At 36.1% G+C, this 17,682-nt stretch overlaps 1 long non-coding RNA gene across 1 annotated transcript; it reads right to left on the bottom strand.

Annotated features, from left to right (window-relative positions):
* Positions 1-271: 271 nt before the first annotated feature.
* LOC116718228 (uncharacterized) lies at positions 272-1,871 on the bottom strand. Its single transcript, XR_004338900.1, has 3 exons — positions 1,728-1,871; positions 440-511; positions 272-346 (listed from the first exon to the last, which is right to left on the bottom strand). It is a non-coding gene; the product is annotated as an uncharacterized LOC116718228 (long non-coding RNA).
* Positions 1,872-17,682: the final 15,811 nt, after the last annotated feature.

Genomic DNA, 17,682 nt, shown 5'->3' with positions numbered 1-17,682 from the left:
CCATAGAAGTCAAACTAAGATTCAAATGGCTACAGTATAGTGAGACAAAAATGTATATTGAAACAAGATTAATAATTGCAAGTTGTGAGAAAATGTGACTTAAAACATTCTCTTACTAAAGATCAAGTTTTTTTTACTACTTTTTTGAGGACTTGAGGAAAAGGTCATTCCGTCTATTGTTTCCTACATTAGGCAGAGACAATATAGCTAACAAACAGAAGGAACTTGTTAAGAATCCAAAAGTAATGTAAAAGAGTATAAAAATAATCTTGTGTAGACCAGCTTACCAGGTGATGGTCCCTGAACTCTGAAAGGCAGCTGCACCATCAGCAGCACAATGCCACACCTTTTGGGAGCACAAGACTTCTATTCATTTGCACACTTTGCAAATGCAAGCAAAAAAGTAGTCATTAAAAACAGGACGATTCTCAGTTCCTACCCTCTTCAGAATGTGTTCAAGGAGGCCAGACAGAGAGCATGATTTTTATTCAGGTCATCTGGTAGAGTCTCTCTATGGATGGAAACAAAGATGCAATACAGTAACTAGTTTGCTTCCATTCTTCCCCACAACACTCTGCAAAGTGGTCTCACAGTTAGCATCATAATAAAGTCCCTTTTAATGGCACAAATAAGGATATGAGAGGAAGTGAAGTGCCCAAGGGAACGGTTTTGTCTTCTGATGCGGTGAATGTTTTTTTTCTAATCAAATTTGAACACATGGCTGATGAGTAGGGGCCCTGTGCTAATTGGCACCGCTTGTCTGCTGGTGGTTGCGCGCCTTTAAGGACCCAGTAGCATCCTGTTGGTATTCAGGGGACTGCTTTGTGCTCCTGGAAGTGATGCCACATTATTAGTTGGAGGTACCCAGGACCCATCCACTTACTTAACAACGGGGTCTTTCCCTCAGCAGTAAGAGGGATCCAAACCCTCAGCTATGTGATAAACATCCCTTGAGATGATAGCTCTGGAAGGGTTTCAAGCTGAGAGCAACACATAGGAACAAGCCAATCTTTGTGCTCAAAGCTAAATTGACAAAGGGTTTTTTTAGAAGAAAAAAAACTAATTATAGTTATAATTAACCTTCTATATAAAAGTAGAACAGTATTTATTTTAGGAAATTCCTACATTTGGATTTTGACGAGTTGTCCTTATGAACTCAAAATAGCTCCAATTTTGGTGTTTTGCAGTATTACAATAACATGAATCACCAAAGTTGTACAGAAATCATTACAAAAACAAACATTTGTACATGGTCAAAAATGGAAGAGCATAGTTGTTTTCTGGTAAAGATTGTAGTCTGCCTGTAATTTTTTCAATAACAACTAAGGAAGTGAACAAAGACGTTCACTCCCTTCCAAATATTAAATTAACATTGGCCTCGTTCAGTTCGGCACTTCTCTCTTTTCAGTGGAGAATGGTTGTTTACAATGCATAGCATTGAAATATCATGAAATACTCCACAGTGCTTAGCTTTTTAACATGCAAGTAGAGATAACCTCTCCATGTATGTTTAGACATTTATACAGTATCAAATTTCACCTATCATGAAATTAGAACATGCTCTAAAAGTGTCCAAAAATACTGCGCCTGGCTTAACAATGCTTTTTACTGGTTTTAACTGACTTTTTACTATGCTAGATGATGCTAATTATTAGTCAATTTGCTAACCAACTGCTGTACACCGATAGCTTTGCTAGCTGTTAGCTTCACTTATCGATATTACTCACCGGAGTTTCCAGAGTAAGCAAACACTTATCCAGCTGTATGATATCCCAACATACAGCACTCGCTTCACACACTTTATCCTCACTTCTCTCCTTTTTTTAATCAATAATTTCGTCCGTGCGTTTCTTTCTCTCTACTTCACCCGCTTCTCCAACACACACACACACACAAGCGGAAGAGAAGGACTGCCCCCTACTGGTGCTGCCGAGAATAAAAAACACAGGCTCTTGCAGCGTTAATCTCTTAGCAGTCATGCACTCTTGGTGTATGGGTTACAATAACATGCTGTACAATATTATAACATGAATACTGTGCAATTATCAGAAATAGCGTACTCCGATCCAAAGGATGTGCAACTGAGTAGCATGACTTATTTTAAGACAACAAACTATTTACAATTTATGAAAAATTAAAATGGTGCAGAAAAACAATTGTGTAATACCAGAAATGTTATTTTAAAATAATTAAAACATACCAGCAGGGATGTAAACACTTAATGAGTTTGTTGGGAGCACTGATGGTTATGGAGTCTAACAGCTGCTCCGAGAACCAGCAGGATTGTATAAAATTTGCCATGTTGTTGAAGCAAAAATCACCTGGAAAGTAAAGAGAAGATTTGTGATACCTGTGATTATTGAGTGGTCCTCTATAAGAGCACTGTTTTATTATACCAGTACAGCTTATAATAATATAGGCCAAAGAACAGTGAATTATTCATCACTCTATATACTGACAAAGTCTCTACAATATGTTATCAAATCTTGAATTTTAGAGCTTGTGTGTCACCACTAATACTTAATCAGCCCTTTTGTGTGTTTCTTCCTTTTTTCAACATTTAGAAAGAAATAATTCTCTATTGACTGACATATCATCTAAGGCTCTTGCGAGCAGCACTCTGACGTAAAAATTATCACATTCTCTGCTAACAAAAACCACAAAAGTTCAACCCCACCCAGTTAAATATTCAACATTTACATTCAGGAAAGGACAACATCCTCTAACCTTTGACTTCTATTAGCTAAAATATATTCAGAGATCACAAATGCCCCTCAATACTTTTCTTTTAACTTCACTGCAAGTTCTCTGGTCTGGCCTCATCCTTTTTGACCTTAAGAATACTATTAATATGTATATGTCGAAAATGAAGTTTAGCTTGAAACATGTTTCTATAAAGGTCAAGTTTTTATAGAAATGATGAGAGTTAAAGGTTGGTGATGAAAGGATAGAAAACATGCTCCATTTTTGATTAAAAGAAGGGGATAAATGCTACTACTTTTTGTAAGTTTATTCTTGTTAAAGAGTGTGGTAATATTAATTTTGAATTCTAAGAATTTTTGGTGCTATTCCTTTCTTTCAGGAGTAATTTGATGCATCAGTTTGCCTGTTTAATTGAAGGATTGTGTGTAATTGAATGGAGGTGAAGGGAGATGGGCCGATGAAGATTCATTTCATGTTTCATCTTAGAGGCTCTTGAAATTAATTTGTTTTGATTCTATCTATTCATAAAGGGGCAACAAACAAAAGTTATCTCAGTAGAAATATGCATTCATTTCTTACCTCAGATTGATTATGGCTGCATTATTTATATGAACGCCTCTGTTGGCTTTCTCATATGCTGGAAGCTGTTTGCAGGTGGTTTCATTGGTATATTTGGTATATTTTCATATACAAGCATTAACTGGATTCCTACTAGCAGATCTAAATTTCTGTATGACACCTAAGCGGAGCAAACATAGCATATTTTGTTATATGAATTGTCCTAAGATCATTAGATAGCTATTAGTGTATCAACATCAATTTATTAGCTTTGTATTCATTTCTTATTTATTTTATATGTGCACTATACTTTTAATGTTGCCAAGTGCCAGACAAAGCTTATTTTGTTCACTTATTTTTTTCTTCTCTTGTTACAAAACAAATAAAATAAAACATTTTCATCGACATATAATTCAGTGAAATTCTGTTTTTAGCTGCTGTCACACTGAAAGGTCTGCAACTTTGAAACCATAAACCACGTAGGAAACATGACAAACAAGTAGAAGCTGCTGTTGTCAGAGAGGAAATAAACTTCTCTTAGTTGCATGCAAAATGTTATGTGTGGCACATGCAGTTGGACTGAACTCAACACATTTTGCTAAGAAGCATGGGCAGACTTTTAAATCTCTGGTTTTACAAAGTTGGCAGAGACAAACCCAGAATGACTTGCAGCTGCAATTGCAGCAAAAGGTTGTTGTGCAAAGTATTGACTCAGGCCAGATAGATAAAAATGTAATTTCCAATCCATGTATAAGAACTATGCACAACTTTGTGTTGGCCAATAAAATCAAATCACAATAAAATACTTTGTTTATGGCTATAATTGGACAAAAAGCAAAAAAGGTCAAGGGATCTGAATACATTGGAAGGTAGTGTGGAAATATAATTGAAATTAGTCTTTTTTTAAATCGAACTAGTCTAGAGATTTTACTGTGACTGACAAGTAATTATTATGATCAAATATCAGTGGAGGTGGGCAAATTTGTTTGGTTTCTCTCATGTTTCTCTAGCAGAATCAATGTATAAACCAGCATCTGCATTTGTGACTTGATTGAGCAATTTGAAATCAGTGTGGGACTGAAGTAATTAGTCCTGTGTCATTTTGGTAAGTAATGTTTAATTTTAGTTTTCAAATGCCTTAATTAGGTGTGCACCAATCCTCAAAGGGCCAAAAAGCTGTTAACTATATAATTTTTAGTGCTAAAATCTGCCAGGCAGAGAAGGGAGAGGGGGGCCATAAGAAAGCTGACAACAGCAGACGAGACAACTGTACCAAGCAACTTGACAGTCTGTTTTGAAGGAAAATGTGTAAGCAGTCATCTAATTTAAACCAAAACTAGGGGAAAAGGTCACAGGTTAGAGCACAGAGGCATTCCCGTACTGAAGATGTCTATAATTTCTCTTTGCTTTGACCACTTAGCCATTCCTCTTGAAGATATAAGAGCATATACCATGCTGCAGTATGTGCCCATGTTTACACACGCCTACACTGAGATAAACAAAAAGATAGACTGAGTATTGTGCAGTTCCATGTATATATCTGACTTCAAAAAAGAGGCAAACCAAAGCAGACAAATATAATAGCAGGATGAGCCTCGTGGTTCCCCAGCCTTGTTGAAAGCCTTTTAATTATATTGTATAAATAGATCCTGTTTAGATGAGTTGTTGGCATGTCTTCAACAAACACAGATGAATCGTTTTGATCAGAGTTTCAATGTGTGTTGCACACAGAAAGAAGCTGTATGAATACTTTTTCAGTAATAAGTTGGCAGATGTGACATGAATTCTGGAGAGTTCACATGCTCATTGCTGCACATCATCTGTTAATTTCTTCTCTTTTTTTTTACCCCATAACAGTTCATGTCTGCAAAAAAAAAACATTATATCATATACTTAAAGTTTATTTTACATAATGCATCTGAACCTTTCATATATACAAAAGTTTCTGGTCCTGTGTAGCAATGTGTTTTCTATATAAAAATAGAAAACACATGTCCTGTCCTCCGACTTTGAACCTCTAGTGAGTGTCAGAATAAAAGCTGTGACATAAAACAGCATAAACAAGGCAAACACAGAAAGCCAGCTTTAGACCTCTGGAGCAGCAACATGCTTTTTTTGGTTTATGTTTTGCCTTTGCCATTTCCTCTGTGGCTGAGTTCAGAGAAAACTGAGTGTGAGTAGAGAGTCGAATAATAAGAGCACTCACTCATCCTGAGGGTGGATGTGGATTTAAGAAATGAAACAAAAGAATAATCCACTGATGAAAATAAATTAACATCAACAGTTTTTTATATCGAATGAGAGAAAGTCTAAAAGAAAAATACAGTCAGGGAGGATGCGAGACATTTAATATGATTACCTCAATAAGTGAGCCCTGGATGTATGTTTTGTTCATTCATGTCAAAGTTTAAGAGGGGCACTGATTCCCTTTTAAATTGGGGAGATCAAAGTTTTAGGTTAATCTAGATTTAAATAATTCTTTTTAATGGAGCACTTGAAACACATGGTTACAAGCTGCAAAAAACATTTTAAACTCTAGTTTAGTTTATTCCAATGTGTTATATGTGGTATTAAATCTTTGCACAGTACCACTTCAGAGCAAAAAGGGGCACCCACAAACTATCAGATGGCAATCATAATGTTATGTTGGTGTCTATGGGTGCATTGAAAATGCTTACTGCATACATGTAATGTTTTACACCAGATGCTGCACAAGGGATTCTGCTTATTTTCTTAGAATAAAGAAGCAACACAACTGTTTACCCCCTCTGTATTCGCATCACAGAACAAAATGAGCAGCAAGCAAGAAATAAGGAAGCAATTAAACAGCATAACAAAAAGATTTTAACTTCATGTGTGCCATGTGGGCTTAGTACACTGCTGACCAAATGTAGTTCAAAGTTATTTCTCTTGCAATATTTTTTGAAAGTAATTTTTTTTATTATTTGGGTCCTCATCTGACCACCTTTAAACTATTTTACTGGAATGTTTGTTATTTTAAGAGTGAAAGATATTTTTCCAGTGAAGATCAAAAAGTTCATAAGAGCTTGTATTATGTATTTTTTGGGCACATATAATACCATTTTACCTTCAGTTGTTGTTCAGTTGTATTGGATTTGTGTTTACTTTCCATGTATTTTTAATGCATCGGATCATGATGATGTTTCTGCTCATTGTATCTGCTACCCAGCAGAACTCTACCTAATCCAGTATTAATTATTTCCAAATTTCACTTTTTACGCTTGTTGAAAACCTGCACATCATGATGGGACCTCAGAGTTCAGACATCATAAAGACAAATTAACTTCAGATTTCTAATAACATTTGAAGATAATTTTTACTTTTACAATAAGTAATGAAGAGAAAAGCTAAATGAAATGTATTTTAAATATCTTGATGCCCTTCTGCATGACTGCACATCCCCAAATTGACATTAATCTTGGTGTGAAGAACAGTAATTTGCAGTGGTTAGTAAAACCATCTCTGCTAGTATTTCTGTAATCTATGTCAAGGAGTTAATGAGGAGTAGTTCAACACAAACAAAATATTAACAAATAAATATGTGATGCTCTGCAATAAAGTGTACAGAAACTTCCTTGATGTTTATGATTGCATAACATGCTTCCTTTGAATTACCTGCTCTGGTGCTTCCCAGTAGGGTGGATATATATTTCTCAGCAGCAACATGTGTTGTTTTGAAGAAGGACACACCAAGTCAAGCGTGCCTCAAGAGAGATTGTAAAGGTTAACACAGCAATAGTTACACAGTTTGTCTTCACCACAAACTTTCTTTGTAATACCACCGTTTTCAAATGTTGGGTTAATTGTTTGATATCAGAAAAGTTGTCTTGTGTCTGCCCTCTTAAAAGGCAAATAATCAATAGAAAACCTCATAGAACTTGGGAAAATACAGTAAAATAAAGATTGGATATGTCATGTTATATGTAATGTGTCAGAAATTAAGCAATGGTCAGCATGGTTTGTTTTATTACAATCTTTCATCTGTACTACAGAAACCAAATTAAATTTAGAAAAATATGTCTCTCCTAAATTGACTTAAATCTAATCACTTTTCCGCATTAGATAGTGTAACTTGTTTGCATTTTGAAGCTATTGAAGTGATTTTGAAGATTTGAAGTGCACTTCAAATGAGTATTTGTGGTCTGTGCAATAGCTGGGCTCCATTTATTTTTAAGGTGACTTTAAAAGTTGCAGAGGATTTTATTTAGGGGCATCAGAGCAAACAAGGCTGGATAAAAATGCGCACTATTTGGTGTTTATTTGTTAAAAAAAATCTTTTAAAAGAATTGCTGTGTGTTGGTCTGTGTATTGTTTCCCTTAAAATACATTGTAGATTATGGTTGTAATGCATAAGAATACAAAATAAAAATTTAAAAAATACAAGTACATTTGGAAGGCACTGGAAAAGATTTTTAAAAATACATTAGGCTGCAGAAACACTGCATTTACATTAACTGCCACTGTCAAACAGAGCAGGATGAGCTTACAAAACACTTTGTGACTAGAACACTAGACTTTTCACATTTCTTCAACAATATGGGTATCACCAGTAATTAAGTCAGCCTAACAAAAGCACTGATGATACAGTAATGAAATAATCCATGTCACGATTTCTTCCTCGGAGTCATTCAGAAAACTACTGTAATTGAGGAGCAGTTGTGTTATTCCCAGTTTCATTAAAATTTCATCACTCTCGCACATTTTCATGAATGCCATTATTCAAATTATGCTAAATCACATCAGCTTCTCTGCTTGGCAGTGCAATGTCAACCATTCCAATGACCAAGGCAGCAATCTTTAAGTCTAGAGAAGCTCTGCATGTGATTTGACTGCATGCTTTGACAAATTACAGCGTAACGACCATTGATTTGAATTATTTGCCAACCAAAGGAGAAAAAAATACTAAAACCTGTGTTTTTATAACAGGCATGTGCTTTATTCCTATGACTGATTTATTCAGCACAAACATAAATAATAAATATGTTTTCTCATAACTGAAAATCCTCCTACTCAGCTTTAAGAGACATATTTTTCAGTTCAAGGGTGTTTGTATTCTGCTGCCCCTTTAAGCCACCTGCCAACATCTTAGGAGCTGCCTATCTTAACTTAAGCCACAGGAACATTATTATGACTATTGCAGAGATTTTGTGGTCTGGCTGTTAATATTACATGATAAATAGCTTGATGAATCGAACAAAGCGGAGTGTAATATTAGCTGACCCCATGTTATTAGCTCTGAGAGGAGCCATTAGTGGGTTGACTTAACCTGCCTTAATGAGGTCTCCCTGTTCTGGGAGTGGAGGGACAATTGGTGCATACGATATAGAGGGCTGAAGTCTTGGAACACACACAGCGCCGTTCACAGTTTCTGTGTTTTAGCTTTTTCCTGATAACACCAGGAATGAGAGAGGGAGGAAAAGGAACTGGTAAATTTTACTTTAATGACAGTAATCGTTCAGTTTGAAGCATCTTGTTCCTGTCCTTAATGCAGGACAACCAACATCATGAAAGCTGGAAATGTACATTTGTTAAATTATTCAATCAGGAATAGAGGTAATGTAAGTGCAGCTCAATAAATTCAAATATTGAAACGTTAAGTTATTAATTAAAGAAGAGAAACTCATATAGGTATTCAACAAAACTTGTCTTTTTGTTAATTTTGGTGATTATGTTTTACAGCTCAAAAAATGAGAATAGTCCATGTGACGTTTTACAAAATATTTATATGTTTTAATACTGAGCAGGGTGAGCTTGAATTACTTAGTTAGGTGTACTCCAGTAAAAGTTCAGCCACATATTTCATAGCTCCTGTATCACCACAATATTACATCTTTGAAAGTTACACTTTTATAATTTTTTTCATAAGAGTAACTCAAAGAATTGTAACAGAATTACATTATGTTATAGCTAAAAAACCAAATGAATTATTTTTTAGAACATTTTGGATTTGATTCAATGTGACATAATAAATTTGAATGAAGAAAGTACAGTATGTGAAGAATTGTTAAACAATTAGATAGGTCTTCTTAAAAGAGAGCCTTTTATCAATATGAAAGAGTGAAACTTAGTGCAACATGTTACTTTTACCATTTCCACAAACAGTGATTAATTGGTCTTTTGATGTCTCAAGTCAATAATCTGCCATCTACCAGGAATGTTTAGAGCACTTCATATTAACATTTACCGACAGCTTTTTGGAGATGCCTATTTCATTTTCCAGCAGGAATTGTAACCTACCAGCACTGTGAAAAATACCAACACCTGCTTTAATAACCATAGTATCATCTTGCTTTACTGAACAGCAAATCTACTTGACCCAAACCCACAGAATATCTCTAAAGTATTCTCAAGCAGATGAGATGAGACACACCATACCCAACAATGCAGACAAGATGAATTAAAGACATCAGGACTTCCTCTGCGTCTCATGAGATCCACAGGCTAATCACGTCCATGCCATGCTGCACTAATGCAGTAATTCATGCAAAATGAGCCCTGGCCAAATTTTGAGTTCATATACCATAGAGTTCATGTTTTTATTTATTTTTTTTAAAGTAACAAGTAATTTATTATAAATAAAAACATAGTTCAAAATACCTTGTAGTAAGGGGGTAAATCCAATTTCGTGAAATTACCCATTTAATCCACAGATTTTTTAAAACTATTTTTTGCTTTTTATACCTTTTGCAGATTTAGTAATAGGCTCACACAGTGACCAGAGTAACTATTCACTTCACATCAGGATTTTAGCATGAGTTAAAATGACAAATAAACTCTTTCAACTTTTTACCTATTAATCATGTGTAATAATACATTTTTATGAGAAATTTTTGGTTTTGCAATTCATCATAACTAAAACTGAATAAGAAATTAATTATATCATGGCGTGTGTAATGAGCTGCACCTTTTAAACTGACTTAATGTTTTCCCTCCTGCATGGTGATCAGGCTGACTGTGAATCAACCGTATTGTAAACAGGTTTATTTTCACATGGATGTTTTGTCCTTCAAGCAGCCAACGTTCCTTTTCCACTTTCCGTGCTACCCTGGCTACTGCTGTTTTTGCATGACAAGCAATAGCTCCATTCTTATCAGGCTCTGTGGAACAAAATATTCATTTTACTGCACTACTCAGCAAAGCAGTTTTGTCAGCACTTTGTCACTCTCTCAACTCCAGCAAAATAATTAATGTCCTTGTCAATCACACATTAGCGTTATATTTGGAGATCTTTTCACATGTGAAAGGGAAATCGCAAGCTGACGCACTGAGCAAACAAGAACAGATAAGGAGTCTTAAACTATGGCATTTTTTAAGCTGATATTGTGATGGAAGTGTGCATAGAAGTTTAGCAATTATGTTTAATTACATAATATACTAACTTAAAGGGGTTTTTTTTAGCTTTTATTACTTCAATGTAACTTCTAATTTGTTACAGAAAACAAATGGACAAAGTAAACCTCAATATTGAGATACTAAATTTCTGTATTTTGTAAAGTTTAACAAATTTGGGAGATTATAAACAGGAGCATTTTAAATGCAATGTAATCCATAGTCACTTTTAAGATCACAGAAAGGTTCATTAAAATCGGCTTTATTATGAAATCTGATGGCGGCTTTTTCCTTCATTAATCATGCTTGTGAAATGTCCTCAAGATAAAGAGTAAAATGTGGAATTGTGATGAAAAAAATATTGATGCGTTTTCATTGCAAATATTTTTTCAGATAACAATAAGAAATTGATGTTTTGCTAATTTACAACTCAGTGCTATTTATGAACTCTCTATCTGTGCTGGTTTAGAAAAGTAGAAGCATAAATTATTTGGTCTAAATACCAAAAATAAATAGATAAATGTATTTTATTTTTTATTTCAGCCATGTCGGATGCAGTTTTATTATAATCCAGTGTTTCCATTCTAGCTATCATTTTTCATGTCAATCACACTGGTTGAATGCCTAAATTACTAAAATGACACAATGTTCAGCAGTTAAACTTTAACTATGGGATAATTTTATGCCTCTCATCTGTCAGTCATCAGCTGCATGTGAAACTGGCTTGAATCTTCTCCTCATATGTCCTTGTGTGAATAACTAAAGAATGAAAAAAACATTTATGTATCAAGCTATGAAATCTTCATTCACTGCCTGTTATCAGGGCTGTGCTTTATAAAGAGACACATCCAACCAAACCCTTCAAGCAATGGATGTCTATTAACTCCCACTTTATGAATTTTTTACGTCAGACAGTCTTTTATTTAGCCCAAAAATACGTTAAAGTTTATCTTTCCAAACCTATTTTTGTCCTGTCTATACGTAACTGAAAAATCGACATTTAGAAAAAGCTTAACACATTCATTTGCACGTTTAATCAACAACCTTTAACAACTTCTCAACCACATTCAGACAGAATCACAGGGAGGGCATCCCAATTAATAACATATCCTAGAATATGACAGCTGAATGTTTGCTTTTGTTTTAGTTTGTTTATCTGCATTTTCAACATGAATGATGCTTTCTTTTTGTAAAAAACATCTTCCCCTCTGCTTAAACTGACCTCCGAGCTACTCAAAACAGAGAAGCATCAAGATCCAGATGACATGCATCCTTTCCATAGCTAGTTTTTGGGAAACCCTCGACAGATACATGGTGAAACATAAATCTCACCTCCGGTTCTGAGCTCAGATCAGTGTTTCTCTGTGAAATTCCCTCAAGTTAATTTCTAATTGTCATAATTTTAGTTTCTTCTAAGTAAAATGTGGTATGCATTTGTGTTCTTAGATTTTCTTGACACTTAAATTTATTCCCATTTTTCTTCTTCTAAGACCATCTTGTGAACAGCAGTTTTCAAGTCTTGCCACTTATTCTTGATTATAGTACATGTAAGTCTGGACTTTGACTGGACCATTCTTACAAATGAAATGCATTGAGCTTAACCATTCCATTGTGACATGGTCTGTCTAACTAAAAGGAAAATTCCAATCTGAATTTTTTGCTCTTTTTTTTTACATGTTTTTTTGAGAAACTACAAATAGTGGTCATATTGACAGACATGACCTATGGATGTCTGCAACTCCTCCTGAACTACCATATACCTTTTGACTGTCTCTTTGAGTAATATTTTCCTTGCTAGGCATGTAAGGTGGACTACCACGTCTTAGTAGGTTTTCAGGTGGAACATTCTGTTTTGATTTTCAGATGACAGACTGAACAATGCTTTGTCAGATGATTTGACAACCTAACCCTGGTTCAAACTGCTCCACAACTCTATCCCTGACCTGTCTGTTGTGCTGCTTCGTCTTCATCATACTGTTTGCTTGTTTGCTATTTGAACAAGTTCAAAGCAGTCTATGAGAAATTGTGTGATTATATACCACAATAAAACAGTATTTGCATTGTTTAATTCTACACATCCACAAAGAGGATTCCTGGCTTGACATCTGAAGTCTTTTATGCCACCGTCTTCATGCAGGGTTCTATTTCACAAATGCTCTGCACTTGTACTTCGTGTGACATTTGTTGTTGTCAGAAGACAAACATTACTGTGTAAAACTGGAAATTAACCGCTGTCTCCTCTAACAAAAACAGTCGAAGGGAACAAGACGTCAACGTGACAAGTTTGCAAGGTGACATGTTGACATATTATTATTGTGGTTATTGTTTGAGGTATTATTTTGTGGCAGCGACTTGAATTTCTCCCCGTGGGTGTCAGGTGATTGACAGTCAGCACAGCATAAAAGAACACGCCGTCTAAGATGAAAACGCAAAAATCCAGCCACAAAAAGAGGAAACAACATAACAGATATGACAAAAAAAAAGCATAGACTTCACCCAGATGAGGTAATCTAATTTGTCATAATGAAATAATCTGGCTGTCGCACATTCTCTTACTAAAAACTAGATATATAGTTTGGAACAAAATCTGTCTTGCCATCTTTTGGAAGATAGCAGAAGGAAGGTCGACATATATAACTGACCCACGTGTTTACAAGGTGAAGATGAGGATAGGTATCTGGGTAAGAAAGGAAGGTGAGGCAGAAATATTATCTGTCAGTCATGCGATACACCCTCATTACACTCAGACATCACCAAAGCAGAACCACTCTGCAAGTGTTTATTACACTGGGATTCAGGGAGAAATCGATCCAAAATGACAGCTGTTAGGTCTCGTCCTGCAGAGAATGAAGTTAACCTGCACAGACTGGATGCCTCTGCGACTGGTTTACCAGAAGTTACTGTGTTCGACTGTCCAGGGGACAGATTCTATCTAAAGATGCTATCTGGTTTCATTATGGCTTCTGGCAGTTGCATGAAAAAAGGGGGCTGAGGAGAAAGAGAGGTTTAAAAATAAATATTGTATAGATTGTGGTGAGATGTGGTGTTCTTATCTGTATAGAAAGTTGATAGAAAAAAAAGACACTTGTTTTACAGTACTGAAGTAGTATCAGATTGTAATGATAAAACATACAGTTGAATTTAAAATTCAAATGTTCAAATGATACCTTCTGATTTCAGTTGCTAGCTACAAAAACATACCTGTTTTAAACAGTCTATGATCCTTTTCCTTAGGCAGAACGTTGCATTTTGATTATATATTGTAGTTCCCAGACGGATAAAGACACGAACAACTGCAAAAAGGCAACACTTCCAGAATGTTGTACTGTTGTGGGTCTGTGGGGAGCCCAGAGCATAGCACAGCTGTTAAGTACTTTTAGCAGAGCTATTGTTCAGTGAAACAAAACAGCCCATTCAGCTTGGCTGGTTTCCAGAGCGCTCCTATAGCAGCCAAATGTTTATCATTGTTTTGACACTGCATAGGACAGGACAGCATGGGGTATGCCTATAGATAGCAATGGTGGGTTTATTTGCAAGTGGAGGGAAAGAGGGGTTAAGGCTACAGAGAGCATCAATGCCACGCGAGCAAATTAGAGTTGCATTGTTACAGACTATTGCCTGCGCTCTCTGACATATTCCGGTAATATGCATCATTATTATTTTTTTCCTTTGAGGACAACTCTGTTTAGATGAAGTAGGGCTGACAATGCAAACATCATGTTCATCTCTAACAACAACAAGACATGCCTTTAATAGATGCATTTCCTGCAGAATGATCATGGCTATTTGCAAAGATTGCCGTTTCCTCTGACCTCAGTTCTACCAGAATTGGTCCAGTCTTAGGTGTAACAGCACAGGACTCATATGAAAGGTGCTACATTATCTGTTACAGCGGCAGTCCGATGGCTGATTGTGCTTTCACTCTCTCCTTACTCGTTTAATGTCTTGGTGCATACAGCCAGGACAGTTCTGCTTTATTCTAATTGCATACTTTCGATTAAAAAAGCTTGTTTTCCTTGATTACTTTGATGTTGAAATGGGAGCAGGGGAGCAATTCACATTCATTCGACAGTATGCTCCCCCTCGTACCCCACCCGCCTTCTACCCCCACTCACTCTTTTGTGCTAACAGCAGTATTCCTATTTATATATTGGCAGTGGAACTAAATTACTGCAAACATCTCTGTGGGCCAGCCAGGCATAACAGATTGGCAGGATCTTGCATTATGTCAGTGCCCCCTACTGGCTGCTTTTGGTTGCACACTATTGTTCATTCCAGGCACGTATGGCATTCAGAGTTGGTAGAAACACAGTGGAATGAGTTTTTTTTTTCTTCTTCTTCTTCTTCTTTTTTACTGCCCTGCTGGAATATTTACTAAAAGAATCCTTTATGACTGCAGCTTCACTCTCCGTGTACCACTGTTTGCACACACCAGAAATAAGCCTTACCTATATTTTAAGCATTTAGATAGATGTAATCATTGTGTGCAGAATACTGGAAAGCATTCACTTCTCATTTATTTATATATAAAAAAGAAAGAATAGGTTGTTAGAATCCATGCAGCCATGTTTAGGTCAAAAGGAAGACCCAGTGATGCATTAGAAGTATCTCAACAAACTGCAGTGAAAAAGCTTAATTATAACAAAAATTAATGAAAAAGAAAACCTAACTCAGTTTACTCAAAAGTGTTCATTCAGTTCTTGGTTGGTGTTTCCCTTTGCATTATTTACTGCCTAAAAGGAAGGTGGCATGAAGGTTATCATGGTGAGGGGTTAAGGAAGTTGAGGGTTGCTTTAATAGCTGGCTTCAGGTTGTCTGCAATATTAGGCTAAAGTCTTTTATTTCCCACTTGACACTACCCCACAGTTTATGAGGTTTCAGCCAGGTGAATTAGCCAGTTTAGCAATGTGAAGCCATGCCTGTTTAAACCAGATATTTGGTACATTTGGCAGTGTTGGCAGGTGCCATGTCATGTTGGAAAGTAAAATCAGTATTCCCATAAAGCTTGCCAGCAAAAGGGGGCATAAGGCGCTCGAAAATGCTCGAAAATGCTCTAAAGTTTGTGCTTAACCTCAAGCATCTTGGATTTTTTGCCTTTTATTCCTTAGGGAAGAATTAAACACTGATATTGTCTCTGATTTGGGAGTGGCTCAACTTGAGTAATGGACTGTTAAAAGGACTTTGCTTTACAATTCTCTCAAGACTGCAGTCATCCTCTATCCCTACGACTTTCTGCTTTTTCCCTCCACTTAATTTTTCATTATTGTGCATACTTTTTAGTTTGTTTGAAATGTAGCAATCTGTATGCAATAAATATATGAGTTTTACTTTCTGAATAGAAGTACAAAAATCAGCTGTTATTGTAGTTTATGTATTTGCAATAAAATCATTTTAATCTCATATTTGAAGCAGTACCTCATCTCTTGAGATATGAATCCTAGAGAAGGAGCTGACAGGGCAATTTACTGTATAAGGAAACACTGAAATAGGATGACATTGGGGGTTTGAGGAATTCTTAAACTATACAGCTTCAAAATGCTACATTCTGAACCTATAACAGCCATACATGGAGCAAAGACATGATCATCTGTGTATCATCCATGGTATTCATTGATGCTAACCCACCAGAGTACAGAGGCAGGACTGTGGGTTGACTTTCCTGCTGAGATGTGAGCATCTCTCCCCAGAGTCCCATCACACAGCGCTACAACACAAGCAAACATCAAGGGACTTTTGCTCTTTTATATTTCAATTCCCTCCCCATTTCTTCTCGCCTAACAGTGGAAAGAAAAAGCAAGTTGCACCAAATGTAACAAACAACAAATAAAACTGGTCTATTAGTACTCACATACAAGTTCAATTAGGAGTGTGAACTGCAGAGTGCTCAGCTGGAGCAAAAGCCTGGAGATTAAAGCAAACAGATAAAAAAAAAAAGAGCTGCTTTTGTTGTATCTCTCTAAAGAGAAACAGGCAGCGATGGAAACAGAAGTCATGCAACAGAAAGCTCTGCTCAAGCTGAACTGCACCAGTAATTAATGGCAGACATAAACAGGGTCAAATGCGGCCAGCCTAACAGTGTTATCTGTGCGATATTTGGATGAAGTAATATGGATTGACAATGAATAAAATTTACATGCCATTTAAGGCCTTGACACTTGTTACTACATAGACATTTTTGGAGCAACTCTGACATGACTTAAGTACCATTTTAATGAGTTTTGCCTAAATGTCTTAGCTTATAATACCGAAAAAATCTTTCTTTTTTTTCTTGGCAAGTGACTTCTCGTAGTTTAATGGACTGAGTCTACTGACGAGCTCCTTCCTTGTCCCGTGTCAAAGCCTGCGCCAGCTGCATCTCAAGATGAGGCTGTTTGTCTTCATTAACATCTTGTGTTTCTTCTGTGTTTTCATTATCATGGTCCTCACATGTATTTGTCAACTTCAGTGAAAGGCTTTCGACACAACAGAAACTGGGTCACGCCTTAATCATTTTCATGCTATCTCCACCGCTCTCTGAGGTGTTTGTCTTCCATTAGGCCAAGAGAGACTTTCCCACACTGAAGGGAACGGGGAGGGTTGTTTTTTTTTTTGAGCAGCTGCTGCAACACAAACCTGACGGTCTTAAGAGCACACTGGAATGAAGCTTTGGGTTTTGTTTCCAAACGTACCTCATCTCTCACCTGCAAGATAGCAGCAATGAAACCCGGATGAGGTGAAGGTTAATTTGTTCGTTTTGGAGAAAATCAGCTGCACAAACCAACTTAGCAGCAACAGCAGAACTGAGATGTTTACTGAGGAAACCTTTTGGTGTCCATTGCACAATTTAGTGAGAATGGAATTGCAATTATGTCTAATGTAAACTTTGAAGCAAAATATAAACTCTTGAAGTAATATATCAAAAATAGAGACATTAATATATGCTCTCTACTGAATAATTAGGCAAATGAAACAAATATATAGTTAAACCCAAAATTATTTACATCCCTGGCAATAAAGGCTTAAATTGATCTTCATATTTTACCAATATGTTTTGCTTTAGAGCGACTGAGCCAGAATCTAATAGAAAATTTA

Source organism: Xiphophorus hellerii, chromosome 4, assembly GCF_003331165.1.
Source record: "Xiphophorus hellerii strain 12219 chromosome 4, Xiphophorus_hellerii-4.1, whole genome shotgun sequence".
NCBI classification, from domain to species: domain Eukaryota; kingdom Metazoa; phylum Chordata; class Actinopteri; order Cyprinodontiformes; family Poeciliidae; genus Xiphophorus; species Xiphophorus hellerii.
Note: the sequence above shows the minus strand (reverse complement) of the source record. Positions and strands in the feature narration are given on the sequence as shown.